General features: G+C 49.9%; 1 long non-coding RNA gene across 1 annotated transcript in view; it reads left to right on the top strand.

Annotated features, from left to right (window-relative positions):
- LOC140425273 (uncharacterized) overlaps positions 1 to 26580 on the top strand; it is a 30335-nt gene extending 3755 nt beyond the window's left edge. Inside the window, exons 2-4 of the long non-coding RNA XR_011947805.1 lie at positions 1274 to 1379; positions 24140 to 24323; positions 26104 to 26580. This is a non-coding gene — a long non-coding RNA (uncharacterized lncRNA). The remainder of the gene's footprint in view (positions 1 to 1273; positions 1380 to 24139; positions 24324 to 26103) is intronic.
- Positions 26581 to 27912: the final 1332 nt, after the last annotated feature.

Genomic DNA, 27912 nt, shown 5'->3' with positions numbered 1-27912 from the left:
CTGTCCATTGAGTCGGATGGTCATCATGGCGTTTTGAAGGTGATAAGGCCGGGACTGGTCGAGCTGAATCGAGCCGAGTTGCGGGTGACAGGTAGCGGCAGTGGCGGGATGGTCCCAACATGGCGGCCCCGATGAGACGCACGTGGCGGGTAGCGTCGAGGATGTCAGCCAAAATGGCGGCCCCCACCAGTCGCTCGTGGCGGGTGGCGTCGAAGATGGTGACCAAGATAGCTGCCCCCACTGGTCGCACGAGGCGTACGATGCATCAGAAGAGGTAGGCCCGGCAGGCACGATGCCACGCTGCAGGGTTTGTGACCCTCAGGCCGGGCCTGGCAGGCTTTTGATTTTTGGACTTTAGGTCGGGCCAGGCATACCTTAGCAAAGTGCGCTTTCTTGCCACACTCGTTGCAGGTCGCGTTTCGAGCTGGGCAACGCTGCCTGGGGTGCTGGCCCTGCCCGCACAAGGAACACTACGTCCCTCCGGGGCTGGCAGACTGCCGCGCGGCGCAGGTTTGGGGCACGCCCAGGTCGGGTGGTGGCTGCCCCTCCGACGCCCCCGAGGATGCCACGTGGTCGGATGGAAAGGCATCCATGCTCTGGAAGGCCACTTCCACCGTCTCCTCGATATTGAAGGACCCTTTCTCGAGAAGTCGTTGCCGGATGTAGCTAAACCTGACTCCTGCCACATAGGTGTCTCGGATCATCAGCTCTGCGTGCTGTACTGCCGTGACCGACTGGAAGTTCAGTTACAACTCCGGACGAGTACCATCAGTTCGCGCAGATATTCAGCCAGCGACTCACCCTGGCCCTGACGCCCCGTGGTCAGGAGGTGTCGAGCGAGTACCTCGTTCACTGGCCTCACAAACTGTCCTTTGAGCAGCTCCACTGCCTCCATGTACGAGGCCGCGTCCCTGATTAGCCGAAAAATTCTGTAGCTCACCCGGGCGTTGAGTAGACGCTGTTTGAGTACCGGGGAGACCACGGCGGCTGAGGAGTCGAGGCAGGCCTCGAAACAACTGAGCCAATGCTCGAAGATAGCCATAGCTTCAGCTGCCTGCAGGTTGAGTTCAAGGTGATCAGGTTTCAGAGCAGCGTCCATTGGGAAAAAAAACTAGTTGATTAAATTGATGACCATCAATTCAGTTGAGACAGTTTGTACCAAAGAACAGTGGCTTTAATCAACAGTTTTAGATAGAGGATCTGGATCGGCGCAAGCTTGGAGGGCCGAAGGGCCTGTTCCTGTGTTGTAATTTGTCTGTGTTCTTTGTTCTAGATGTGTGCCAACCTGTAGCTTCTCCCGCACTGACAGCCTGTTATATACCTCCTCAGAGGGGCGGAGCCAACAGCAGCATCAACACAACAATTCAACAGCAACAACAGTAAGTATATACAATAGTGGATGTCGATGACAACAGTAATAATAGAACAACAGTGGCTCACCACAGTATTTACAACACAAAAACAGACCATTCGTCCTAGAATCCATCCCTTGAATCCCTACAAAGCAGAAGGAGACCTTTCGGCCCATCAAGTCTACAGCAACCCTCTGAACGAACACCCTACCTAGGCCCACTATCCTGCCCCTATCCCCGTAATCCCAGTTAACCTTCCCATATTTGGATACAAAGGAGCAATTTAGCACGACCAATTCACCTAACCTGCCCATCTTTGGACTGTGGGAGGAAACAAGAACACCCAGAGGAAGCCCACATAGACACGGGACATGGGAGAACGTGCAAACTTCAGACAGAAAGTCACCCAAGGCTGGAATCGAACCTGGGTCCCTGGTGCTGTGAGGCAGAACTGTTGACAACTGGCACTAGTATGTAGGGGTCATAGTTTGAGGATAAGAGGTAAACCTTTTAGGACTGCGGTGAGGAGAAAATTCTTCACCCAGAGAGTGGTGAATCTGTGCAATTCGCTACCACAGGAAGTAGTTGAGGCAAAAGCATTGTGTAATTTCAAGAAGGAATTTGATATAGCTCTTGAGGCTAAAGGGATCTAGAGTTATGGGGGGTAGGTGCGATCAGGGTATGGAACTTGATGATGAGCCATGATCATAACGGATGCAGCCAAATGGCCTCCCCTGCTTCTATTTTCTATGGTAAGAAGTCTTACAACACCAGGCTAAAGTCCAACAGGTTTGTTTCGAATCACTAACTTTCGGAGCACCGCTCCTTCCTCAGGTAAATGAAGAGGTAGTTTCCACAAACATATATATAGACAAAGTCAAAGATGCAAGACAATACTTTGAATGGAAGCCTTTTGTTGCTAACTTTTGGTTGGCTCTTAAATGTTGCCCGTTGTATCTTTACTTAATTTGCTCTGTTTCTATAACCTTTGCTCTAGAGTCGCCAGGCATCTTTATGATACCGCCACGAGGTTCAAGTTCAAGTACTGATCAATAACTCAACACACCAATTAGTAAGATTCAAATCAAAACACATTTATTATACACAGTAACACACTACTCATGCATAAAACTCTACTTACTAGACTATCTCTAACACTAAAAGGCCTATACTTAGCTTCCGAACTGGCCCACCAGGTCAGGGGAACAAATGGCCTTTCGTTCGATCCTGAGTCTGCAGGATTCAAAAGCTGGTATGGACTGGTAGCTAGGAGAGCCTATCTCGTAGCGAGCATTGACCGGAGACTTACTTGGTTGTTGCGGCAGCTAGGCAGGTCACTGTCAAGGGTTGATTCGAGTTGCTGAGTGACCCTGCCAAGAAGGATGATTTGAACTTGGGGGCTCTACTTTATAGTCCCCAGGGGCTTCGCGCCGTTCGGGGCGGACCCCGTACCTGGTTCCAAGTGATTGGACTGCGTTCCGATCACTTGGATTGATTTCTCCAATACTGGAGCCATTCCCTGATCGCTGGGCGGTCCCTGAGTGTCCGTTGGCTTTCCTTTGACTTGGCTCCTGCTGGCGCCAAGGAGTCTGGCTTGGCCTTATTCACCTTAAATGTTTCAATTGTTCCCGGGGATCGCTCATTAATGTGCAGATGGCTGCTGGTTTCAGTGCTGTCTGGGTTTCTGCAAAGTCTAATACACAGGAAACTTTGCACCTGCTAGTTTTTGCCTGTGTTGGCTGAATTTCCCTGCAGTCTTTGCGGGTCACCATTTTAAGTCGGGAAGTGGCCAACCCAGGTGGCTACACTCCCTCCTTGTGATCCCTTCTGCACTGTAAATTCTATGATTCTAACGCGAAGCGTGAAGGATCACATAACTGTGTTGTCTTCATTCCCTGACCCAGCGAGCACTCTCCATGGCCTCTACACTGACCATAACTATGCAATGAAAATTTTAACTAACAATTCTAAGTGGCGCTGTGTCATAATAGGGACATGCATTACAGAAACAAAAAAAACGGTACCTCTAACTATCTCTCATAAACTACACTCACATAAACATCCAATCATACTAACTTCCTAACAATACAAAAATAATAACAGCATTCACATTTTCATCTGGCTTGGCAGTCAGGCACAGAGGTGTACAATATTTCCATTGTACACAAAACACATTTCTTTATTTACAAAAGATGCAACACAAATGTTCTTTATTGTAGATCAAGGGGTTCGGGTCCCGGTGATAACCGAAACTAGGGGATCTTATTCTGTATACCGGGGTGCGAGAGCGGTAGGCTCTCCTTCGCCATTTCCTCATGCGGATAGTCTGCACAATGCTGCAGAGTATCGCCAATACTAGAAGGGATTCAATTACGAATGATAGTGAATACCAGGTTATAAACGTACCACACCAGGTCGGGGTGTCGGTAACTATCTCGGGGTTAACTATTTCAGGGTGTAGTGTATGGTAGGGGTGGGAATCATTCACGGCCTGTGTGGTAGGGGTCGGGGGGTAGCATCTGCGCGCAACCGAATACACATTATGACGAAAAACACGTATGCCGTCTTCATTGTTCTCTTCTTTCCTTTTCGTCTCTTCCTTTCCGTTTCTTCTCTCTTCCTGGAGCTTCTGGAATTCTGTGGATCAAGCATAGTTTCTGTTACTATCTTGGTTAATATCTCGTGCGTTAGCATGTCTGTCCTTTAGTGCCAATTTCCCTTCACAATTTGTCACCATGTGTGACTCCCTCATTTTTTTTTAAAAGCGAATATTCAGGACAAGACACACTTAAAAAATACTGAAACAGTGCGAGCCGTCTCGCAGACTGTGCGATTTACCATCCAAATGTTTGAAGATGTAAATAGCACAGGGTTGGCAACCTAAGGGTCGCCTGAAAACAAACAAAACTTTTTGAACGAAAATTGCCGAAATGAGGTGCGTATGGGCCGCGGCGGGTAAGATTTGGATGGAATCCCCGGGTAGGACAGTGATCAATGCCGTATGTGCTCTACCCGAGCGTAGCTGACCAGAGGGGGGGTCCTCAGGCAGGGCGGAGACTAATGCCGTTTCTCCACTGCCTGAGCAACCGGCAAGAACGGGCAAAAATGTAGTCATCGTGGGGAGTTGCTGTAAAGGTTCTACTGTCGAACCAGAAGAGCAGTTATGAACGGGGGCAAGCTCTCAGCGGTTTCTGCCGATAAGCGTGCTGGCAAGTTTTCGCAGGTTTCTGCCGACAAATATGGTGTGTGGCCGTGGAACGTCCGAGTTTACAAACAACACATAACAATAACACTAACGAACAAACATTGAACAACATGCTGTAGGTTCCATCAGAAAGGACACCGTTTCTCCCAAGCGGTTCCTTTTTAAAACATCATCTGGACACCTCAATTATCAGTTGCGAACAGGGTCGCAAAGAGGTTCTCGTTTTGGGAGTCAGACTCAATGTCATCCTCTTCTCCCGGATGCCATACTCTGGAATGGATGAGAGTTGATAAAGCTGCATGGTGTGACTTAGGGCCCATCTCGTCGTCCCAGACGAGCCTGTATGAATTGTCACGGTGCCAAAAAGTTGTGTCTAATTCTGTGGGGACGGAGTCAAAGTCGTCATCGTAGGGCGGTGATCTTAGTGAGGTTTGTTGAGGAATGCGATCAGGAAGGGAGCACTCGACTCGTGTTCAGATTCGCTGGGTGTGGGGCCTGTTACATGGGGATAGTAGGGAGGCGTGCTGTGGCGATCGTCTGTGTCACAGTCGCTGTCGCTGCTGCTGCTGCTGTCTGTGGGCGTTTCGGGGCGGAATGTATAGTTCGGGGGCGGAGTCGAGGGCGAGTCCGTGGGTGGGGTGGACGTGTTGGGGGAGGCCAGGGATACGTTGGCTGTGGGCGGGGTGTGGACTGCTGCGTCGAGCAATGACGTGGTGTGTGTGGTTGGACTGTGGGCCATATGCCTTAAGCTGGTTAATATGGAACCACGCGGTCTTTCCATTGGGGTACTTAATTTTATAGATGGAGGGGCTTACTTTGTCCGCAATGGAGTACGGACCCGAATACCTCGGTGACAGGAATGTGCTGGGGTTGTAAATGGAGAGCATGACCTGCTGTCCTCCCTCAAACTCAGTTGCATGCACTGTCTTGTCGAAACAGGCCTTGCTCTGTTTCTTTCTAGTGCCTAATTTTACTGCAGCTGCTAGCTGAGCCGTTTTTACATTTTCAACCAATTTCTTGGCTGTGTTCTCGTGTGTGAGGGCCGTCACTTCGGGGCTGGTCAAGTCAAGTCGTAATAAAAATTCTGTGCCTTTCATAAAATCTTTGAGGTGGTCTTTGCTGTGTTCGTTCTGGATGGGAATGCCTCTACCCATTTCGTAAAAGTGTCTATGACTAGGGGACCTACCGCTGAGGAGGGCGGAGGGGAGCTTTCGGTATCTGGGGATCCAGATAGCCAGGAGTCGGGGGACCCTACATAAACTGAATCTGTCGAGGTTGGTGGAGCAAATGGAGGAGGATTTCAAAAGATGGGACATGTTACCGCTCTCGCTGGCGGGTAGAGTGCAGTCGGTCAAGATGGTGGTCCTTCCAAAGTTTCTGTTTGTGTTTAAGTGCCTTCCCATCGTGATCACTAAGGCCTTTTTAAAGAAAGTAGGCAGGAGTATTATGGGGTTTGTGTGGGCGAATAAGACCCCGAGAGTAAGGAGAGGGTTCCTGGAATGCAGTAGGGACCGAGGAGGGTTGGCGCTGCCAAACCTGGGGAGCTACTACTGGGCAGCAAATGTGGCGATGATCCGCAAGTGGGTTATGGAGGGAGAGGGGGCGGCATGGAAGCGGATGGAGATAGCGTCCTGTAAAGGAACGAGCCTGGGGCGTTGGTGACGGCACCGCTGCCGCTCTCGCTGACAAAGTATACCATGAGCCCGGTGGTGGCGGCAACGCTAAGGATCTGGGGCTAGTGGAGACGGCACCGGGGTGCAATGGGAGCATCGGTGTGGTCCCTGATCAGGGGTAACCACCGGTTTGTCCTGGGGAAGATGGACGGGGGGTTCCAGAGCTGGCATCGGGCGGGGATTGGAAGAATGGGGGACCTGTTCATCGACGGGACATTTGCGAGCCTAGGGGCACTGGAGGAGAAGTTTGAGTTACCCCCGGGAAATGCCTTTAGATAGAATTTACAGTGCAGAAGGAGGCCATTTGGCCCATCGAGTCTGCACCGGCTCTTGGAAAGAGCACCCTACCCAAGGTCAACACCTCCACCCTATCCCCATAACCCAGCAACCCCACCCAACACTAAGGGCAATTTTGGACACTAAGGGCAATTTATCATGGCCAATCCACCTAACCTGCACATCTTTGGACTGTGGGAGGAAACCGGAGCACCCGGAGGAAACCCACGCACACACAGGGAGGATGTGCAGACTCCGCACAGACAGTGACCCAAGCCGGAATCGAACCTGGGACCCTAGAGCTGTGAAGCAATTGTGCTATCCACAAGGCTACCGTGCTGCCCCTATATGCAGTTGAGGGCTTTTGTGAGGCGACAGGCGAGGGAATTCCCGTTGCTCCCGGCACAAGAAGTTCAAGATAGGGTGATCTCGGGTGTATGGGTCGGGGAGGGCAAGGTGTCGGAAATACACCAGGAGTTGAAAGAAGAGGGGGAAGCGCTGGTAGAAGAGTTGAAGGGTAAATGGGAGGAGGAGCTGGGGGAGGAGATCGAGGAAGGTCTGTGGGCTGATGCCCTAGGTAGGGTTAATTCCTCCTCCTCGTGTGCCAGGCTCAGCCTGATACAATTTAAGGTGGTCCACAGAGCACATTTGACGGGGGCGAGGTTGAGTAGGTTCTTTGGGGTGGAGGACAGATGTGGAAGGTGCTCAGGGAGCCCGGCGAACCATGTCCATATGTTTTGGTCATGCCCGGCACTGGAGTGGTTCTGGAGAGGAGTGGCGGGAGCAATATCTCAGGTGGCGAAAGTCCGGGTCAAGCCAAGCTGGGGGCTAGCAATATTTGGAGTAGTGGATGAACCGGGAGTGCAGGAGGCGAAAGAGGCCGGAATTCTGGCCTTTGCGTCCCTAGTAGCCCGGCGAAGGATCTTGCTAATGTGGAAGGAGGCGAAGCCCCCCAGCCTGGAGGCCTGGATAAATGATATGGCTGGGTTCATAAAGTTGGAGAGGATTAAGTTCGCCTTAAGAGGGTCTACGCAGGGGTTCTACAGGCGGTGGCAACCGTTCCTAGACTATCTCGCGGAGCGTTAGAGGAAGGTCGGTCAGCAGCAGCAACCTTGGGGGGGGGGGACATCCTGGGAGGGGGGGAAAGGGGGAAGGGGGGACTGCCTGGGAGGGTGGATGAGCAAGAGATAACTGTGGTAGTATGTATTGGGGGTCATATGGGACTGGAAGCCCTAATGTCATTGGCTGACAGATCCCGGGTCCTGGTTGGCCGTTGACCTCTAGCTCCGCCCTGAAGGCGGAGTATAAGAAGCCGGAGTCCTCCCCCACAGGCCATTCTACTATCGAGCTGCGGGGGAACAGACACGCTTAATAAAGCCTCATCGACTTCACTCTATTCGTCTCACGGAGTCTTTGTGCGCTACAATTTATTAAGTGTGCCTAAAAAGGACTATGGAGCTCAGGATCATTCCGGAATGCCTGAGGATCAGCCCCCACGCAGTGAACGCGGCAGCAGCCTTCAAGCACTGGCAGACTTGTTTCGAGGCCTACCTCAGAACGGCCACCGGCCGGGTCACAGAAGACCAAAAACTACAGGTCCTGCACTCGAGGGTGAGCACGGAGATTTTCTCCCTCATCGAAGACGCGGAGGATTTCCAGACGGCGTTCGCAGCACTGAAAAGTCTCTATGTCCGCCCAGTTAACCAAATCTACGCTCGCTACCAGCTCGCGACGAGACGGCAAGGTTCCGGAGAATCGATGGACGAATTCTACGCCGCGCTGCTGATTTTAGGACGAGCCTGCAGCTGCCCTTCGGTGAACGCAAATGAACACACGGACATGTTAATGCGCGATGCTTTTGTGGCAGGTATGAATTCCTCCCAAATCCGCCAAAGACTTCTAGAAAGAGAGTCGCTAGGACTCTCAGAGGCACGGGCCCTAGCAGCCTCCCTAGACGTGGCCGCGCGTAATACCCGCGCCTACGGCCCCGACCGCGCGGCAGCCCATTGGGCTCCGTACGTACCCGTCGCGACAAACCCACCCTCCCCCGGACACCCCACAGGCTTGCGCGGTCCAAACGCCAAGTCGCACCGGGGGCGCCCGCTGCTATTTCTGCGGCCAGGCGAAACACCCCCAGCAGCGCTGCCCGTCCCGCGCAGCAATCTGCAAGAGCTGCGGGAAAAAGGGCCATTTCGCGGTTGTGTGCCAGTCCCGCGAGGTCGCCGCTGTCCCGGGAGAACAGGGAGCCTTGCAAGCCGTTTACGCTCCCCAATCCCCCCAGCGCCTCATGTACGACCCAGAGGCGCAGCCGCTCTGGGTCCCGACCACCGCGGTCCCGGGAGAACAGGGAGCCCTGCACACCGCGTACGCTCCCCAACCCCCCCCCCCCCCCCGTCCCCACGTATGACCCGCCGGCGCTTCCACTTTGGGTCCCGACCACCACTCTCCCCGGAGAAGAGGGAGTTCTGCGCGTCTCTAACGCCCCCCAAACCCCCCCCCGCGCCCCATGTCTGACCCGCCGGCGCTACCAACTTGGGTCCCGACCACCGCTGACCCCAGAGATGAGGGAGCCCCGCGCGGTCCTAACGCTCCCCACCCCCCCCAGCGCCCCATGTGCGACCCGCAGACTCCGCCATTTTGGGTCCCGGCCACCACGAGGGGAGGAAGGGAGCCGCCATCTTGGACCAACCCAGACCTGTACGACGCGTGGGGGTGGCCATTTTGTCCACCCCGCCGCCATCTTGTGACCCCCCAGCCATGTGCGATGTATGGGGGCAGCCATTTTGTTCATCCCCGACGCCATCTTGGACGGCAACAACGGACCCCACTCCACTACTACAACCACGTCTCGCTTCAATTACGCTCAATCAAGCTCGGCCCCGGACACTCCAGACGACGACGACAACGGTGCTAATAAACGGCCACGAGACACCATGCCTAGTCGACTCCGGAAGCACGGAGAGCTTTATCCACCCCGACACGGTAAGACGCTGTTCCTTGACCACCTATCCCAGCGCACAAAAGATTTCCCTAGCTGCAGGATTCCACTCCGTACAGATCCAAGGATTCTGCATAGTTACCCTAACGGTGCAGGGGAGGGAGTTCAAAAACTACAAACTAAACGTCCTTCCCCAACTCTGCGCCCCCACCTTACTGGGATTAGATTTCCAATGCAATCTACAGAGCCTTACGTTCAAATTTGGCGGCCCAATACCCCCACTCACTATCTGCGGCCTCGCAACCCTCAAGGTGCAACCCCCGTCCTTGTTTGCGAACCTCACCCCGGATTGCAAACCCGTCGCCACTAGGAGCAGACGGTACAGCGCCCAGGACCGGACCTTCATTCGGTCCGAAGTCCAGCGGCTACTAAAGGAAGGCATAATCCAGGCCAGCAATAGTCCCTGGAGAGCGCAGGTGGTAGTAGTGAAGACAGGGGAGAAACAAAGGATGGTCATAGACTATAGCCAGACCATCAACAGGTACACACAACTAGACGCATACCCTCTCCCCCGCATATCCAACATGGTCAATCGGATTGCCCAATATAAAGTCTTCTCCACCGTGGACCTCAAGTCCGCCTACCATCAGCTCCCCATCCGCCCAAGTGACCGCAAGTACACAGCCTTCGAGGCAGACGGGCGATTATACCATTTCCTAAGGGTCCCATTTGGCGTCACCAACGGGGTCTCGGTCTTCCAACGGGAGATGGACCGAATGGTTGATCAACATGGGTTGCGGGCCACGTTCCCGTATCTCGACAATGTAACCATCTGCGGCCACGACCAGCAGGACCACGACGCCAACCTCCAAAAATTCCTCCAGACCGCCAAAGCCTTGAACCTCACGTACAACGAGGACAAGTGCGTTTTTAGCATGAATCGCCTAGCCATTCTGGGCTACGTAGTGCGCAATGGGATAATAGGCCCCGACCCCAAATGTATGCGCGCCCTCATGGAATTCCCCCTCCCGCACTGCCCAAAAGCCCTGAAACGCTGCCTGGGTTTTTTTTCATACTACGCCCAGTGGGTCCCCCAGTACGCAGACAAGGCCCGCCCCCTAATACAGACCACGACCTTCCCTCTGTCGACAGAGGCTTGCCAGGCCTTCAGCCGCATCAAAGCGGATATCGCAAAGGTCACGATGCGTGCCATCGACGAGTCCCTCCCCTTCCAGGTCGAGAGCGACGCCTCCGACGTAGCTCTAGCGGCCACCCTTAACCAAGCGGGCAGACCCGTGGCCTTTTTCTCCCGGACCCTCCACGCCTCAGAAATCCGCCACTCCTCAGTGGAAAAGGAAGCCCAAGCCATAGTGGAAGCTGTGCGACATTGGAGGCATTACCTGGCCGGCAGGAGATTCACTCTCCTCACTGACCAACGGTCGGTAGCCTTCATGTTCGATAATGCACTGCAGGGCAAAATCAAAAACGACAAGATCTTAAGGTGGAGGATCGAGCTCTCCACCTTCAACTACGAGATTTTGTATCGTCCCTGAAAGCTGAACGAGCCGTCCGATGCCCTATCCCGCGGCACATGTGCCAACGCACAAATTAACCGCCTCCAAACCCTCCACGAGGACCTCTGCCACCCGGGGGTCACTCGGTTTTTCCACTTTATCAAGTCCCGCAATCTCCCATACTCTTTAGAGGAGGTCCGTACAGTCACAAGGGACTGCCACATCTGCGCGGAATGCAAACCGCATTTTTTCAGGCCGGATGGTGCGCACCTGATTAAGACTTCCCGCCCCTTTGAACGCCTTAGTCTCGATTTCAAAGGGCCCCTCCCCTCCACCGACCGCAACACATACTTTCTTAATGTGGTGGATGAATACTCCCGCTTCCCATTCGCCATTCCCTGCTCTGACATGACCGCGGCCACAGTCATTAAAACCCTGAACACCATCTTCACACTGTTCGGTTGCCCCGCATACGTCCACAGCGACAGGGGGTCCTCTTTCATGAGTGACGAGCTGCGCCAGTTCCTGCTCAGCAAGGGCATAGCCTCAAGCAGGACGACCAGCTACAACCCCCGGGGGAACGGGCAAGTAGAGAGGGAGAACGGCACGGTCTGGAAGACCGTCCTACTGGCCCTACGGTCCAGGGACCTCCCAGTTTCACGGTGGCAGGAGGTCCTCCCGGACGCTCTCCACTCCATCCGGTCGCTATTATGTACGAGCACTAATCAAACGCCTCATGAGCGTCTCCTTGTCTTCCCTAGGAGGTCCTCCTCTGGAACGTCGCTGCCGACCTGGCTGGCGGCCCCAGGACCCATCTTGCTCCGAAAGCATGTGCGGGCACATAAGGCGGACCCGTTGGTCGAAAGGGTTCACCTCCTCCACGTGAACCCGCAGTACGCTTACGTGGAGTACCCCGACGGCTGACAGGACACGGTCTCCCTGCGGGATCTGGCGCCCGCCGGCAACACACACACCCCCCCGACACCATTCACCCAACCCCCCCCCTTCCTGCCACCGCCGCACCCCGCGACCGCCCCCTTCCCAGGAGGATCGGTTCCCCTCCCCTCAGGCCCGACCAAGAATAAAGCCCAAGCTGAAACCGTAAGGCTCCCGGAGACGACAACACCGGTACAAGCACCACCACCACCACCGGGGCTGAGGCGATCGACACGGACGACCAGACCGCCCGACCGACTTGTGGCGTCGATCTAAATCAATATATGGACTTTTCACAAGAACATTTTGCTTTTCTCCCGATACATTCTGTAAATAGTTGAAACAGGACAAAATTGTACAATACTGTATTGCCATGTGAATGTTTTCCTCCCAGGACCAGCCCTGTAAACCCTTACCACCATACGAAGCATCACCCCGCCGGGTTCATTTTTGACAAGGGGTGAATGTGGTAGTATGTATTGGGGGTCATGTGGGACTGGAAGCCCTAATGTCATTGGCTGACAGACCCCGGGTCCTGGTTGGCCGTTGACCTCTAGCTCAGCCCTGAAGGCGGAGTATAAGAAGCCGGAGTCCTCCCCCGCAGGCCATTCTACTATCGAGCTGCGGGGGAACAGACACGCTTAATAAAGCCTCATCGACTTCACTCTATTCGTCTCACGGAGTCTTTGTGCGCTACAATAACATGAAGGGTTGGGGAAACTGGCACGTACGGGTGAGGGCCAGTGTACAAAGCTGTGTAAATATATCATTTTGCCATGTATATATCTTGCTCTGCGCGATTTATCGTTTTTTTTTGTTACGGGGGGGGGGGGGAGGGGGTTATTCTTTGTAAGGGAGAAAAATTGTGTTAAAAAACTTTAATAAATATATATATATTTTTTTAAGTGTCTGTGACGACTAATACGTACTTGTAACCATTCCTGCAAGGGGGCAATGGTCCTATAAAATGAATCTGGAGGTTAGTCCAGGGGCCATTAACGGGGCGGGTGTGGCTAAGTTGAGCTTTCTTTGCGTATCTGTCCGGATTGTTTTGGGCACAGATAAGGCAATTCTCAACGTAGTGCGTTACGTCTTCTTTTAAACTTGGCCACAAGCAGAGCTGCCTGAGGTGGACTGTAGTGGGATCAATTCCTTGATGTCCATGACTGTCATGGAACAAACAAATAAGCTGATTCCTGTCCTGTTCAGGAACCACATAAAGGGTGTCTTTTAGGATCACACTGTCATGTGTGGCCAGTGCATTTTTAAACCTAACGTAAGGTGCTGTAAATTTTCCTTTCAAAATCTCCCTGAGATTGCTATCTTGCTTCTGGGCCTGCACTAAATCCTCGACATTAGTCTGCGAGACCTGAACTGCATTCACTGAGGTGCTTTCGGGGGATTCCAAAAATATCCATGTCTGGAATCTGCTTTAGCCAGTGCGTCGGCTTTTACATTTCCAGGGGGGGAGGAACGGTGGCGACTTCGAACTTTAACAATTCCAAATGTCCTGCCCTGTGCTTTCTCGAAAATGTGGCGGAGCAATGAAATGAAAATCGCTTATTGTCACAAGTAGGCTTCAAATGAAGTTACTGTGAAAAGACCCTCGTCGCCACATTCCGGCGCCTGTTCGGGGAGGCTGGTACGGGAATTGAACCGTGCTGCTTGCCTGCCTTGGTCTGCTTTAAAAGCCAGCTATTTAGCCCAGTGTGCTAAACCAGCCCCAATGGGGCTGAAGGGAGGGGTTTTCCGTCTGCGGAAACAAATCCTCTTGCTTTCCACAGGGGTAGGAATTCTACGAGGCTGTTACTGACATAGAGGCTGTCCGAGTATATGTCTGCTGGGCTGGGGAAGGAATCTGGGTGATCCACAATGTACGCAACAGCTGCTAGTTCTGCCGCTTGCGCGCCTAAGTGTCCTGGTAGTTTTAATGAGATTTCTTCTAGGGCGCGTCCCTGCGCGTCCTCAACATAGATGCCGCATCCTGTAATGCGCTTCCCGTCTAATATAGTGGAAGAACCATCCACATATATTCTCAACGGTGCGCACGTGTCTGTGCGCTGGGGGCTCTGGTGTGAACTACCTATCTTTCTGGGGGGTGTTGTTGCGATAAACGGGCCTGTGTTGTGGTGCGGAGAGATGATTTCATATTCGTGGGGGGTGCCTGGGTACTGAAGGTTGTCAGCTAGGTAAATGTGGGTCTTGGTCCTTTTAACAGTGATGTCCCGTCCCTGCAACAGAAGGGTCCATCTGGCTGCTCTGATTTGGCTTACTGTACCGTCCTTAAGTCATCTGTCTAGTAAAAGTTGGGTGGGGATGTGTTCCGTGAGGATTGTGATGGGGTTTAGTTCGGTGATGTGTGAAAAGTACTGAACTGCCCAGAAAACTGCGACCAGGTGCCTTTCACAGGCCGAAAATCCTTGCTCCACAGGACCTAAAACTCTGGAGGCGTAAACCATGGGTCTTAACTGTTCGTGCCGTTCCTGGAGGAGCACGGCCGAAAGGGTACGATCTGTGCTAGCTATCTCTATAGCATAATGGGAAAGCGGGTCTGGAACCTGTAGTGCGGGGGCTGCAATGAGTGCGCGCTTTAAAACATCTACAGCATCCGTGTGCTGTGGAAGCCATTCCCAAGGGGCTCCTTTCTTTAGGAGTTCCGAGAGGGGTGCTGCTTTGGTGGCGAAACCGTCAATATGGTTTTGGCAGTAGCCAACCAGTCCAAAACACGACCGGAGGGCTGAAACATTCTGGGCAAGGGGCAATTTGACAATCGAGTCAATTCTTTTATTCTCGATCTCGCGTTTACCATGCGTGATAATCGTTCCCAAATATACCACTTTGCTTTCCAGAATTTGGGCTTTTGGGGGGTTTACTTTGCATCCAATTTGCTGTAGGAGTTCCAGGAGTTCGGACAGAAGCTCGATGTGCTCTGCCTTGGTGTCTGTCTGCAGTAATAGGTCATCTATATACTGGACCAGACATTCGGGGCGAGAACATTTCGATAAACCATTTGCCAGCTGTCGGTGGAAAATGGAGGGGGAGTTGTGGAATCCTTGTGGAAGGCATGTCCACATGTACTTCTGACCTTTAAAAGTGAAGGCAAATTTGTATTGCCACGCTTTTGCCAATGGAATGGACCAGAATCCGTTACTGATGTCCAAAACCGTAAAATATTGTGAGTTGAGTCCCTGTTTGAGCATGGTCTCGGAACTTGTGGCTACCGTGAGGGCTGCTGCGGGGGTGACTTTGTTGAGTTCCCGGTAATCAATGGTCAGTCGCCATGATCCATCGGGCTTTCTCACTGGCCAAATCGGGGCATTATTAGTAGAGGCTACTGATCTAAGTCCGCCCTACTCTAATAAGCTATCGATAACTTTTGAGATTTCTCCCTCTGCCTCCTGGGGAAATCGGTATTGCTTTTGGGGTCTAGGATCAGGTCCTGTGATTTGAACGGAACCAGTCATCCGGCCACAGTCGTGTTTGTGGGTCGCGAATGCTGTCCTGTGCTTCTGCAGAACTGCCCTAACCTGCTTGTCTGTGCTAATCGTGGTCGGGTCAAACCAGAAATCGGCAACTGCGCTAATCTTGTTTGCATACTCACCTACTGTGAGCGTTGAGGGGGCTCTTGCGGATTTTGCCATTTTCCAGACACATTGTTTACTGGGTCAAAAGACAGGTTGTGGGAGTTCATAAAATCGATCCCCAAAATGTGTTCTGCTGTGTGGGGTAGATCGACTAAAACTATGGGGTGTCTTGTTTTAATATTGCCAATTTGAATGGGTACAGGGGCTGTGATGTGTCCCTGTTGTGAGTGACCTGTGAAGCCGCTGAGGTTGATTGTGGCTGTAGTGGGCCACGTGTCTTTTTGGAACATGGTGGAGGAATTAATTGTGGTGCTGGACCCTCCTGTGTCCCAGGGAAATGCGATGGGCTGTCCCCGTACTTTCTCTGCAACTACTGGTCAGCCGGACCTATCCCAAAGGGTATCACAGACCCAGGTGGGGAAGCCCGAACACCGACAGTCTGTTCCGTTCAGGTCTGTCTGGTCTGAACGGGTGCTCACACTATGTATGGGCTTTGTCCTGTTATTATTCAGAGTGCCTGCCTGCTGGGCTTTCTGTGGCTTTCGCGGGGCATTGCACTCTCGTGCAAAGTGACCTAATTGTCCACAGTTGTAACACTCCTGTGGTTTCTGTGGGGGGCTGTTCCTGCCTTCGTTTACCCATGTGGGGTTCTAGTGCATCTTAACTGCATGGATATCTGCCTCTGCCTGCTGTTCTTCGGGTATCCTAATTGCGGGTTTGTTGTGGACAGATTGCTGGGACGGGACAATCTTTTTAAAACCTACTTTTCGTTGTGCGCTTCTTCCGAGGGGTCATAGTTGGTGCAAGCTTTTTGTCCTGCCTCTGTGGCATGGGAGATAAGGGTGCGGGTCCATTTGGCCATATCGTCTTGGGACAAATGGGCACGGTCTAAATTGCCGTAAACGGCTGTAAAATGGATCCACAGACGTCAGCAAACGCTGTAGGGTGTTCTGTCTTTTTCTGCCTGCACTTATTCAGGCCTTCTGCTGGGTCACCTCTGTTGTAACCGATCGCGTCTAGGATCGCCGTGTGCATCTCTGCAAGGGTGCCTCCTCCTACATTCAGTGGGTCAGGAAGGGCTGCTACAACTGAAGGGTCTAAACTCAAAACTGTGAGCTTCACTTGCTCACGCTCATCCAGGCCGTACATGGTCGCCTGCTGCTTTACTCTAGCAAAGAAGTGGTGGGGGTCTGAGGTGGGGAGGGACGGTGTGATCTTTTCGCACGCGTCCCGCAATTGGGTCACGGTTGAGGGGGTGGTGTAAAGGAATTCCGTGTCTCCTTCCAATGTGACTGTGAGGTGGGTGGTTACTGGATTCATGGCTGCCTGATCTATCTGCTCTGTGGGGGGTTGGGGTGCTTTTCTCTTTTGGGGCTTTCCTTGCGCACATGTTCCCTGAACATACCTATGCGTGGTTTCATTTAATTCTTGCCAATCAGGGCCATCTTCCTCATCTAATTGGGATCCAAAGGTGCTCTGAGACCCATTTTGCACTGAAAGCAAAGACTGCAGTTCCGCAATCTGCTTCCTGCATTTTGCATGATCCACTGAGCTTTGTCTGTGCTCTGTGGTGGCAGCATGGAGTGCTCTTAACGCTGCTTTTAAATCGCTGCACTGCCTTTGCAATGCCTCTACCTGTTTCTCTGTCTCTTCTCTTACCAGGACTGCACATTGCGTGTCCTGATAGGCCTTTTCATATTGGGTTTGGAAGCTGCTCAGATGCGCTAGACAAGACTGGTGTGCCCACTTGGCATCATCCACCTCTCCGTCCTTTGCTGCCAACTTCCTTCTTAATTCTATGTTCTCTCTCTCGATCTTACTAACATCGACCTTGCTCATTCGATGCAGAGCGTCCGAACGACCTCCTCTGTGCCTCGCAATTGTGCCAGACAGGACACGATTGCCATCGGCTTGCGAGCTTTTCCCAAGCTTTTGTTATGGATCTCTGACAGGTTCTCCCACCAAGTATGTCCTATACTCCCGGGTCCTGTTTCCTCATTATCACAGAATTCACTCCAAAGGGGCCATTCTTTCCCTTTGAGATATTTCCTGATCTCTTCTTCCCAAACAGGACACTGTCCTTCTCTGCTGCTGGTCGCTGCGACCACAAATTCTTGAGGGTTCATAAGGCGTTCCATTGCCTTCATTGCCATTTTTTTTATCTGAATGCTCTTTTAAATTTGGAACGAGGTGTGCTAAGGCGGTGCTGTAAACACGGGTACGGCGTTCGCTACTTTCCGGAATACAAACTCCCGACAGTTTTTCGCAACAAAATCTATCAGTTTTACCTTATAGCCCTGTTAGTTACGCATGGATTAACACGCTTCCGAATTATGAGGATTGATCAGAACTGCTTGAACACTTGTGACTGTTTCTGTTCCCAATTGGACTTCTAATTCAAATTTTGGTTTCTCCCGGAGTGGTTAGGCCACTCCTAAGTTGGGTCCCGTCAGAGTTCGCCACTAAATGTTGCTAACGTTTGGTTGGCTCTTAAATGTTGCCCGTTGTATCTTTACTTAATTTGCTCTGTTTCTATAACCTTTGCTCTAGAGTCGCCAGGTATCTTTATGATACCGCCACGAGGTTCAAGTTCAAGTACTGAACAATAACTCAACACACCAATTAGTAAGATTCAAATCAAAACACATTTATTATACACAGTAACACACTACTCATGCATAAAACTCTACTTACTAGGCTATCTCTATCACTAAAAGGCCTATACTTAGCTTCGGAACTGGCCCACCAGGTCAGGGGAACAAATGGCCTTTCGTTCGATCCTGAGTCTGCAGGATTCAAAAGCTGGTATGGACTGGTAGCTGGGAGCGCCTATCTCGTAGCGTGCGTTGACCGGAGACTTACTTGGTTGTTGTGGCAGCTAGGCCGTTCACTGTCAAGGATTGATTTGAGTTGTTGAGTGACCCTGCCAAGAAGGACGATTTGAACTTGGGGACTCTACTTTATAGTCCCCAAGGGCTTCCCTCCCCTTTGGGCGGACCCCGTACCTGGTTCCAAGTGATTGGACTGCGTTCCGATCACTTGGATCGATTTCTCCAATACTGGAGCCGTTCCCTGATCGCTGGGCGGTCCCTGAGTGTCCGTTGGTTTTCTTTTGTCTTGGCTCCTGCTGGCCCCGAGGAATCTGGCTTGGCTTTATTCACCTTAACTGTTTCAGTTGTTCCCGGGGATCGCTCATTAATATGCAGGTGGCTGCTGGTTTCAGTGCTGTCTGGGTTTCTGCAAAGTCTAATACACAGGAAACTTTGCACCTGCTAGTTTTTGCCTGTGTTGGTTGAATTTCCCTGCAGTCTTTGCGGGTCACCATTTTAAGTCGGGAAGTGGCCAACCCAGGTGGCTACACTTTGCATATAATTAAGTCTTTACAGATCCAGAGAGAGGGAAAATCACAGGTTAAAGAGGTGCGAATTGTCTCAAGCCAGGACAGTTGGTAGGATTTCGCAAGCCCAGGCCAGATGGTGGGGGATGAATGTAATGCGACATGAATCCCAGGTCCCGGTTGAGGCCGCACTCATGTGTGCGGAACTTGGCTATAAGCTTCTGCTCGGCGATTCTGCGTTGTCGCGTGTCCTGAAGGCTGCCTTGGAGAACGCTTACCCGAAGATCAGAGGCTGAATGCCCTTGACTGCTGAAGTGTTCCCCAACTGGAAGGGAACATTCCTGCCTGGCGATTGTCGCGCAATGTTCGTTCATCTGTTGTCGCAGCGTCTGCATGGTCTCGCCAATGTACCACGCCTTGGGACATCCTTTCCTGCAGCGTATGAGGTAGACAATGTTGGCCAAGACGCACGAATATGTACCATGTACCTGGTGAGTGGTGTTCTCACGTGTAATGGTGGTACCCATGTCGACCGTCTGGCACGTCTTGCAGAGATTGCCTTGGCAGGGTTGTGTGTGTCATGGTCGCTGTTCTGAAGGCTGGGTAGTTTGTTGCTAACAATGGTTTGTTTGAGGTTGCGCGGTTGTTTGAAGGCAAGTAGTGGGGGTGTGGGGATGACCTTGGTAAAATGTTCATCTTCATCGATGATGTGTTGAAGGCTGTGAAGAAAATGTCGTAGTTTCTCCGCTCTGAGGAAGTACTGGATGACAAAGGGTACTCTGTCGGTTGTGTCCCGTGTTTGTCTTCTGAGGAGGTCGGTGCGTTGTTTTGCTGTGGCGCGTTGGAACTGTCGATCGATGAGTCGAGCGCCATATCCCGTTCATATGAGGGCATCTTTCAGCGTCTGTAGATGTCTGTTATGCTCCTCCTCGTCTGAGCAGATCCTGTGTATATCGAGGGCTTGCCCATAGGGGATGGCTTCTTTAACGTGTTTCGGGTGGAAGTTGGAGAAGTGGACCATCGTGAGGTTATCCGTGGGCTTGCGGTATAGCGAAGTGCTGAGGTGACCGTCCTTGATGGAGATCAGTGTGTCCAAGAATGCAACCTATTCTGGAGAGTAGTCCATGGTGAGTCTAATGGTGGGATGGAACTTATTGATGTCATCGTTTCAGTGATTCTTCGCTGTGGGTCCAAAGGAAAAGAATGTAACTGATGCATCTGGTGTATAACGTCGGTTGAAGGTCCTGTGCAGTGAGGAGGTCTTGTTCAAACTTGTGCATGAAGATGTTCACATATTGAGGTGCAAATTTGGTCCCCATGGCTGTTCCATGTGTCTGGATGAAGAACTTGTTGTCGAAGATGAAGACGTTGTGATCCAGAATGGAGCGGATGAGTTGAAGAATTGCATCTGGAGGTTGGCAGTTGTCGGTGTTGAGTACTGAGGCTGTTGCAGCAATGCTGTCATCATGGGGGATGCTGGTGTAGAGTGCTGAGACGTTCATTGTGACGAGGAATGTTCCTGGTTCAACTGGTCCATGGGTGTTGAGTTTCTGGAAGAAGTCCGTCGTATTGTGACAGAAGCTGGGCGTTCCTTGTACGATGGGTTTCAAGATGCTCTCGATGTAGCCAGAGAGGTTCTCACACAGAGTCCCATGCCTGATACGATAGGATGGCCTGGCGTGTTGGCCTTGTGTAGAGATCTCCAACGCAGGGAGTACGTGGGATGAGAGCACGTAGGGTATTCTGAAGGTCTGGATCCGTCATCTTGATCAGTCTGTTGAGTTGGCAGGTGTATTTCTTGGTCGGATCTGCGGGTAACTGTCTGTAGTGTTCCTGGTTGTTGCGTTGTCGGTGTGCTTCTTTGCAGTAGTCTGTTCTGTTCAGTATGAAAGGAGGAGACAAAGGCCCCTCCTTTGTCTGCTGGTTTGATAATGATGTTGCGGTTAGTCTTGAGAGCGTGGATGGGGTTGCGTCTATTTTCTATGTTTCCTCCAACTCTTCCTCATTTAAACCTGTCAACGTATCCTTGTATTCATAGAACCACTGTAGCACAGAAGGAGGCCATAAGCACATCTTTTTCAAAATTAATTCATAGGATATGGGCATCGCTGGCTAAGCCAGTGTTTATTGCCCATCCCTAATTGCCCTTCAGAAGGTGGTAATGAGCGGTCTTCTTGAACTGCGTGTGCTGTTAGGGAGTTCCAAGATTTTGACCCAGTGACAGTGAAGGAACGGTGATATATTTCCAAGTAAGCAAGATGAATGGCTTGGAGGGGTGCCTCCATGTGGTGGTCCCCTGTGTCTGCTGTTCTTGCCTTTAAGATGGTAGTAGTTGTGGATTTGGGAGGTGCTGCCTAAGGAGCCTTGGTGAGTTCATGCAGTGCATCTTGTACGTGGTACACACTTCTGCCACTATTCATCTGTGGTGGGGGGAGTGAATGTTCGTGGATGGGGTGCTAATCAACCAGGCTGCTTTGTGCTGGTTGGTGTCAAGCTTCCTGAGTGTGGTTGGAGCTGCACTCATCCAGGCAAGTGGAGAGTATTCAATCACACTCCTGACCTGTGCCTTGCAGGTGGTGGCCACAGTAAGAAGTCTTATAACACCAGGTTAAAGTCCAACAGGTTAATTTGGAATCACTAGCTTTCAGAACATAGCTCCTTCATCAGGTGCGTGAAGAGGTAAGGCATTCAGCCTCTGATCGTCGGGTAAGCGTTCTCCCAGGCGGCCTTCAGGACGCACGACAATGCAGAATCGCCGAGCAGAAACCGATAGCCAAGTTCTGCACGCATTAGTACGGCCTCAACCGGGACCTTGGATTCATGTCCCACTGCATTTAACTAACCCCCCCCCACACCACCACCAACGCCACCATCTAGCCTGACCTTGCAAAATCCTACCAACTGTCCTGGCTTGAGACAATTCACACCTCTTTTATCTGTGACAATGCAAAGACTCGCATTCAAAGTATCATCTTGCATCATTGACTTTGACTATATATGTGTTTATGTAGCCTACCTCTTCACTCACCTGATGAAGGAGCTACGCTCCGAAAGCTAGTGACTCCAAATAAACCTGTTGGACCTGTCTTCAGGTGATGTCCCGGAGGACTGGAGAATAGCCAATGTTGTTCCTTTGTTTAAGAAGGGTAGCAAGGATAATCCAGGGAACTACAGGCCGGTGAGCCTTACGTCAGTGGTAGGGAAATTACTGGAGAGAATTCTTTGAGACAGGATCTACTCCCATTTGGAAACAAATGGACGTATTAGTGAGAGGCAGCACGGTTTTGTGAAGGGGAGGTCGTGTCTCACTAACTTGATAGAGTTTTTTGAAGAGGTCACAAAGGTGATTGATGCAGGTAGGGCAGTGGATGTAGTCTATATGGACTTCAGGAAGGCCTTTGACAAGGTCCCTCATGGTAGACTGGTACAAAAGGTGAAGTCACATGGTATCAGGGGTGAGCTGGCAAGGTGAATACAGAACTGGCTAGGTCATAGAAGGCAGAGAGTAGCAATGGAAGGGTGCTTTTCTAATTGGAGGGCTGTGACTAGTGGTGTTCCGCAGGGATCAATGCTGGGACCTTTGCTGTTCATAGTATATATAAATGATTTGGAGGAAAATGTAACTGGTCTGATTAGTAAGTTTGCAGATGACACAAAGGTTGGTGGAATTGCGGATAGCGATGAGGACTGTCAGAGGATACAGCAGGATTTAAATCATTTGGAGACTTGGGTGGAGAGATGGCAGATGGAGTTTAATCCAGACAAATGTGAGGTAATGCATTTTGGAAGGTCTAATGCAGATAGGGAATATACAGTGAATGGTAGAACCCTCAAGAGTATTGAAAGTCAGAGAGATCTTTGTGTACAGGTCCACAGGTCACTGAAAGGGGCAACACATGTGGAGAAGGTAGTCAAGAAGGCATAAGGCATGGTTGCCTTCATTGGCCTGGGCATTGAGTATAAGAATTGGCAAGTCATGTTGCAGCTGCATAGAACCTTAGTTAGGCCACACTTGGAGTATAGTGTTCAATTTTGGTCGCCACACTACCAGAAGGATGTGGAGGCTTTAGAGAGGGTGCAGAAGAGATTTACCAGGATGTTGCCTGGTATGGAGGGCATTAACTATGAGGAGCGGTTGAATAAACTCGGTTTGTTCTCACTGGGATGACGGAGGTTGAGGGGCGACCTGATAGAGGTCTACAAAATTATGAGGGGCATAGACAGAGTGGATAGTCAGAGGCTTTTCCCCAGGGTAAAGGGATCAATTACTAGGGGGCATAGGTTTAAGGTGCGAGGGGCAAGGTTAGAGGAGATGTACGAGGCATGTTTTTTACACAGAGGGTAGTGGGTGCCTGGAACTCGCTGCCGGAGGAGGTGGTGGAAGCAGGGACGATAGTGACGTTTAAGGGGCATCTTGACAAATACATGAATAGGATGGGAATAGAGGGATACGGACCAAGGAAGTGTAGAAGATTTTAGTTTAGTCGAGCAGCATGGTCGGCACAGGCTTGGAGGGCCGAAGGGCCTGTTCCTGTGCTGTATTTTTCTTTGTTCTTTGTTTTAACACTTCTTACTGTGCCCACCCCAGTCTCCAACGCTGGCATTTCCACATCATTGCATATGGTGGACAGGCTTTGGGGAGTCAGGAGGTGAATTACTTGCCACAGGATTCCTCGTGACAGACCTGCTCTTGTAACCATATTATTTATATGAACCTGTTCAGTTTCTGGCCAATGTCCATGCCTGCTCTCTTCAGAGCAATCCAGTGCGTCCCCATCGCTCACTAACCCATAGCCCTGCAAAGTTAGTTCCTTTTATTTATTTATATTTATTTGTTTCTTCCTCGTGTTTGATGAGCTTCTCCTTAATTGCATCTATGCTATTTTCCTCAATGACTCCTTGAATGAGTTCATTCTAACACTCTAGGTAATTTAAACAATTCAGTTTGAAAACACAATGAAGCAGTCCAACGCATTTGCACTTATTTTAATGGCTTATGACTGAACTTCTGATAGTTATGTGACCTCATACGGAGCCTATTTTAGTTGCCCTTTGTAATTGAGACCATAGGCACTCAGAGAACAGAGGGCTGTCCTTTAGTGATGTCAGATTTTACTTTGATGTTCAAGCAACTTAATTTGATCTTGGAATTAATTCTTCTCACATGTTAAGCAATGGAAATTTTCTAAAATTTAAACAAATATGATATGCAAAATTAGTTCCCTAGACATCTAATGGTGCATTTGTTTTTGGCATTCCTCTTAAAACAAAGCTTTTTTATGCTACAGCCATTTAAGATAATTAATTGTGTTTGTTTTCTTCAGACTGCTGACCCATGTATATCAGTGTTTTCAAAGGATAGCCCAGCCGCCAAACACACTTTGATCTAATCAGGCAGTGGCACTATCAATAAAGGCTGTCTCTCAATGATCGAAACTGGATATCTTTGGATTTGTCATGTATTGACAATCCCATCACAGAAACAAATCCATTATTTTTCAGCCGCAGGTAGCTGAACCCTGTTTTCATATTGAACCTGTTTATTTGAAGTCATATAAAAACATAATAAAGAAACGTTCTCGTTCTTATACAGGATGCAAACTCTGCTTCTCATACTCCAAGATTATTCTTTACACCATTGTTAGGCTGCACTGGTGAACTGTATAATTACAGCTGATTACAAAAGTACACCTGAGCACACTATGTGGTTCCCAATGTTTGTTATTGCCAAGCTACACTAAATCTTTCTGGGTTATGTGCAGAACACATCCATACATTTTTAAAAGTGTGATGAAATCACTTAATAAATCAATATTGGTCACCAGCAGCTTCAATTTTTAAAAACGAGTATAGAATTAGAAAGAGGAAAACTTCCTTAACTTATTTAAGGATGTTACAGAGTACATGGTTTTACTACAATACAATTGAATTATCGCAAACATTTTGACAAAAGTCATATTTGGAAAATTAGTAGTTCAGCTAAAAGCCAAAAATACGAAACAGACTAGTCACAGGATTTGCAAAAAGATGTTGAGCAGAATTTTGCAGATGTCGGCATTTGGATTTATGATGTTTTTAATCCAAATAATGATCTGATTATCAAAACTAAAAGCAAACTTACCATCATGTCTCTGCATGGTAGTTAAATAGGAAAGTGGAGTCAAAAATTAAGCTGGAGATTTATGGAAATATTTAGTTCCGTCTCTTCCAATACCTCCCACTGATCTGACACTGACTTACCTTCAAGTAGCTATTTCCAGTTCACTTTAGCTAAAGCACATCTCAACTTAATAAAAATACCCAATTGATAACTTTTATTCCGAGTCAATCTTTGTCCTTTTCGGTAACTAACGTAAAAGTAAGTAAAATCGTCAGAGTCCCAGATGACCACAGGCTGCTTTCCCCTTTGAGGTGGAGAACTGACTGGTGGTGATTTAACCTGAGGATTCCCACATCTCAGGTGAGAGCAAGGTTGAGAAGGAAGGGTCTTCATGAACAATCTCAGCAGGTACAGGAACTGAACCCGCACTGTTGGCCTTGCTCTGTGTCATGAACTAGCTGTCCAACCAACTGAGCTTAACCAACCTTCTAAACTACCCTACATTTAAATGAATTATGATCACTTCCACCAAAGAACACCCCAACTGACATCCCTTCCACCCATATATACTGGAGTATATATTTACACTGACAAACTCATGTTGTCTATTTTCTAACCTTTGTTTCCACTGCCTTCCAAACACACTTGTTAATTCTCTGGGTTCTATTTAAAACCAGTTTGGGGGAATTTACTCAAATCTCTGATCGGAGACAAAATGTTGTCTATATGAATTTCCAGTAGGTATTGGTAAGCTTCTGAACCAGATATTGGCAAAATTTGAAACACATGAAATTGGAGGGAACCTTGTGACAATGATTGGTAATTGGTTGGAAGGCAGGAGACAGAGACCAGGGATAAAGTGAACATTCCCTGACTGGTAGCATGTGACAAATGGTTTTCTCAGAGGCCCCAACTTTTCTCCATACTATATATAACCATGAATTGGATGAAGGAATAGGGAGGTGCATATCCAGGTTTGCAGATGCATGTACACAAATTCCTAAAGCCAGTATACAGGTACAAAAAGTAACAAAAAAAGTACCCCTTCTTGACAAAAAGACTAACTTAGCGTTGACCTTTAGCCTAAGGAGGCTGAAATACAAAAATTAGGATGCGATGTTTCAAATGTACAGAGCCTAGGTCAGATCTAATTCATCTAATAATAATAATCTTTATTGTCACAAGTAGGCTTACATTAATACTGCAGTGAAGTTACTGTGAAAAGCCCATAGTCGTCACATTGCAGTGTCTGTTCAAGTACACAGAGGGAGAATTCAGAAGATCCAATTCACCTAACAGAATGGCTTTCAGGACTTGTGGGAGGAAACCGGAGCACCCGGAGGAAACCCATGCAGACACGGGGAGAACGTGTGAAGCAACAGAGCTAACTACCGTGCTACCGTGCAGCCTGTTCCAGTTAAAGTTTCCCTGAGAAACAAGCTGAGAAATGTGACTCAAAAAAACCTCACAACCCTGGTGTGAATTCTATGCTGTATAATAACCTTCCTTTAAAGGCTCGAACCCATCCAATTAACAACAGGCCTGCCAGTGGGAGACCAGAAGTCATAAACCAAAGACTGGGATAAGTACATGACTTTTATCTGTATCTAATCTTTGTGCATGTGAATGAGAATGAGTGTATAGAAGGTTGTGTTTAATTCAGGGTATGTGAGAATAAACAACCTTCTTTATTTTTAACTCTCAAAAACTTCCTGCTGCATTATTTAATTGGGATACACACTCAAAGTAAGTATGAAAAAGCACATCTCGGGACTTCCAGTGGTGGCTATGAGGGAGTAAATCACACACTTGGTGGCTCCCAATCTGGCCGGGCTTTTGGACCTTTTCCCCCGACTTTTTCGTGGTTTTGAGTTTTGGCTTTGAAGGTGCGGACATTTAGGCACTGGATCCACACAGTGGTGCATGGAACGGAGAACCCCAAGGGACCGTAAAGGAAGAAATAGAAAGAGAAGCAAGGGCAGGGTAGAAGTGGCCACTGAAGATAACGTGACCGATGTTCGGACTCCTGCTGCGACGGCCAAGCCATCGATGGAGGAGCTGATGCAGGTCACCCAAGAGGGCTTTGCCAGACAGAAACGAGACTGTCTCGACCCGATAAAGGAGTCGATCGATCGGCTGGAACACAGGCTGGATGCCCAGGATCGGACGATCCAGAAGTTGGAGAAAGTGCTGGCGGACCAGGAGGAGCACCAAACAGTGGTTGAGCTGGAGGTGGGGATGCTGAAGGATCAGCAGAAGAGGCTGCTGGAGAAGGTGCAAGATCTGGAGAACAGAGCTCGGCGGCAGAACTTAAGAATTGTCGGTCTTTTGTGGCGAGTATGTTCCAGAAGTTTCTGGGTTCGGTTCCACAGGATTTTTGGATAAGGAGTGCGTTCTCCAGTGGGCCAAGCGTACCAGGAGCTGCAAGTGGGACAATAGCATATTGCGCATCTATCAGGACCTGAGGTGGCCAGAAGGAGGGCAGGCTTCAGGCAAGTGAAGAGATCCTGTTTAAGAAGGTGAAATTTGGGCTCCTCTACCCGGCGTGCCTTTGGGTCACACATGAGGACCAGCATCACTATTTTGAGTTGCCCGAAGAGGCAATGGACTTTGCCAAGCAGAAGGGTCTGGCGCAGAACTGAGAACTTTTCAGACTTAACTGGCAGTATCTTTCTCTTTTCTTGAGCGATGTATATACGGTTTGATTGTTGTCTTTTTTCTGTTTTTGAAGTTTCGGTGTAGATGGGAAAGTAAAAGTTATTCGTATTTTGTTGGGTTTTCAGTGTTTTGATAGGGGTGGTTGGTGGGTGCTTTTTATTCTGTATTACTTTAATTTGCACTATTGAGGGGGGTTCTTTGTGGGGGTCTTTGTCTGTTTCGGGCTGTCTCCTATGGTAATCAACATAGAACATAGAACATAGAAAATACAGCACAGAACAGGCCCTTCGGCCCACGATGTTGTGCCGAACCTTTGTTCTAGATTAATCATAGATTATC

This window comes from Scyliorhinus torazame, chromosome 6 (genome assembly GCF_047496885.1).
Source record: "Scyliorhinus torazame isolate Kashiwa2021f chromosome 6, sScyTor2.1, whole genome shotgun sequence".
NCBI classification, from domain to species: Eukaryota; Metazoa; Chordata; class Chondrichthyes; order Carcharhiniformes; family Scyliorhinidae; genus Scyliorhinus; species Scyliorhinus torazame.
The sequence above is the reverse complement of the archived record's forward strand: the minus strand, read 5'-3'. Positions and strand labels throughout refer to the sequence as shown.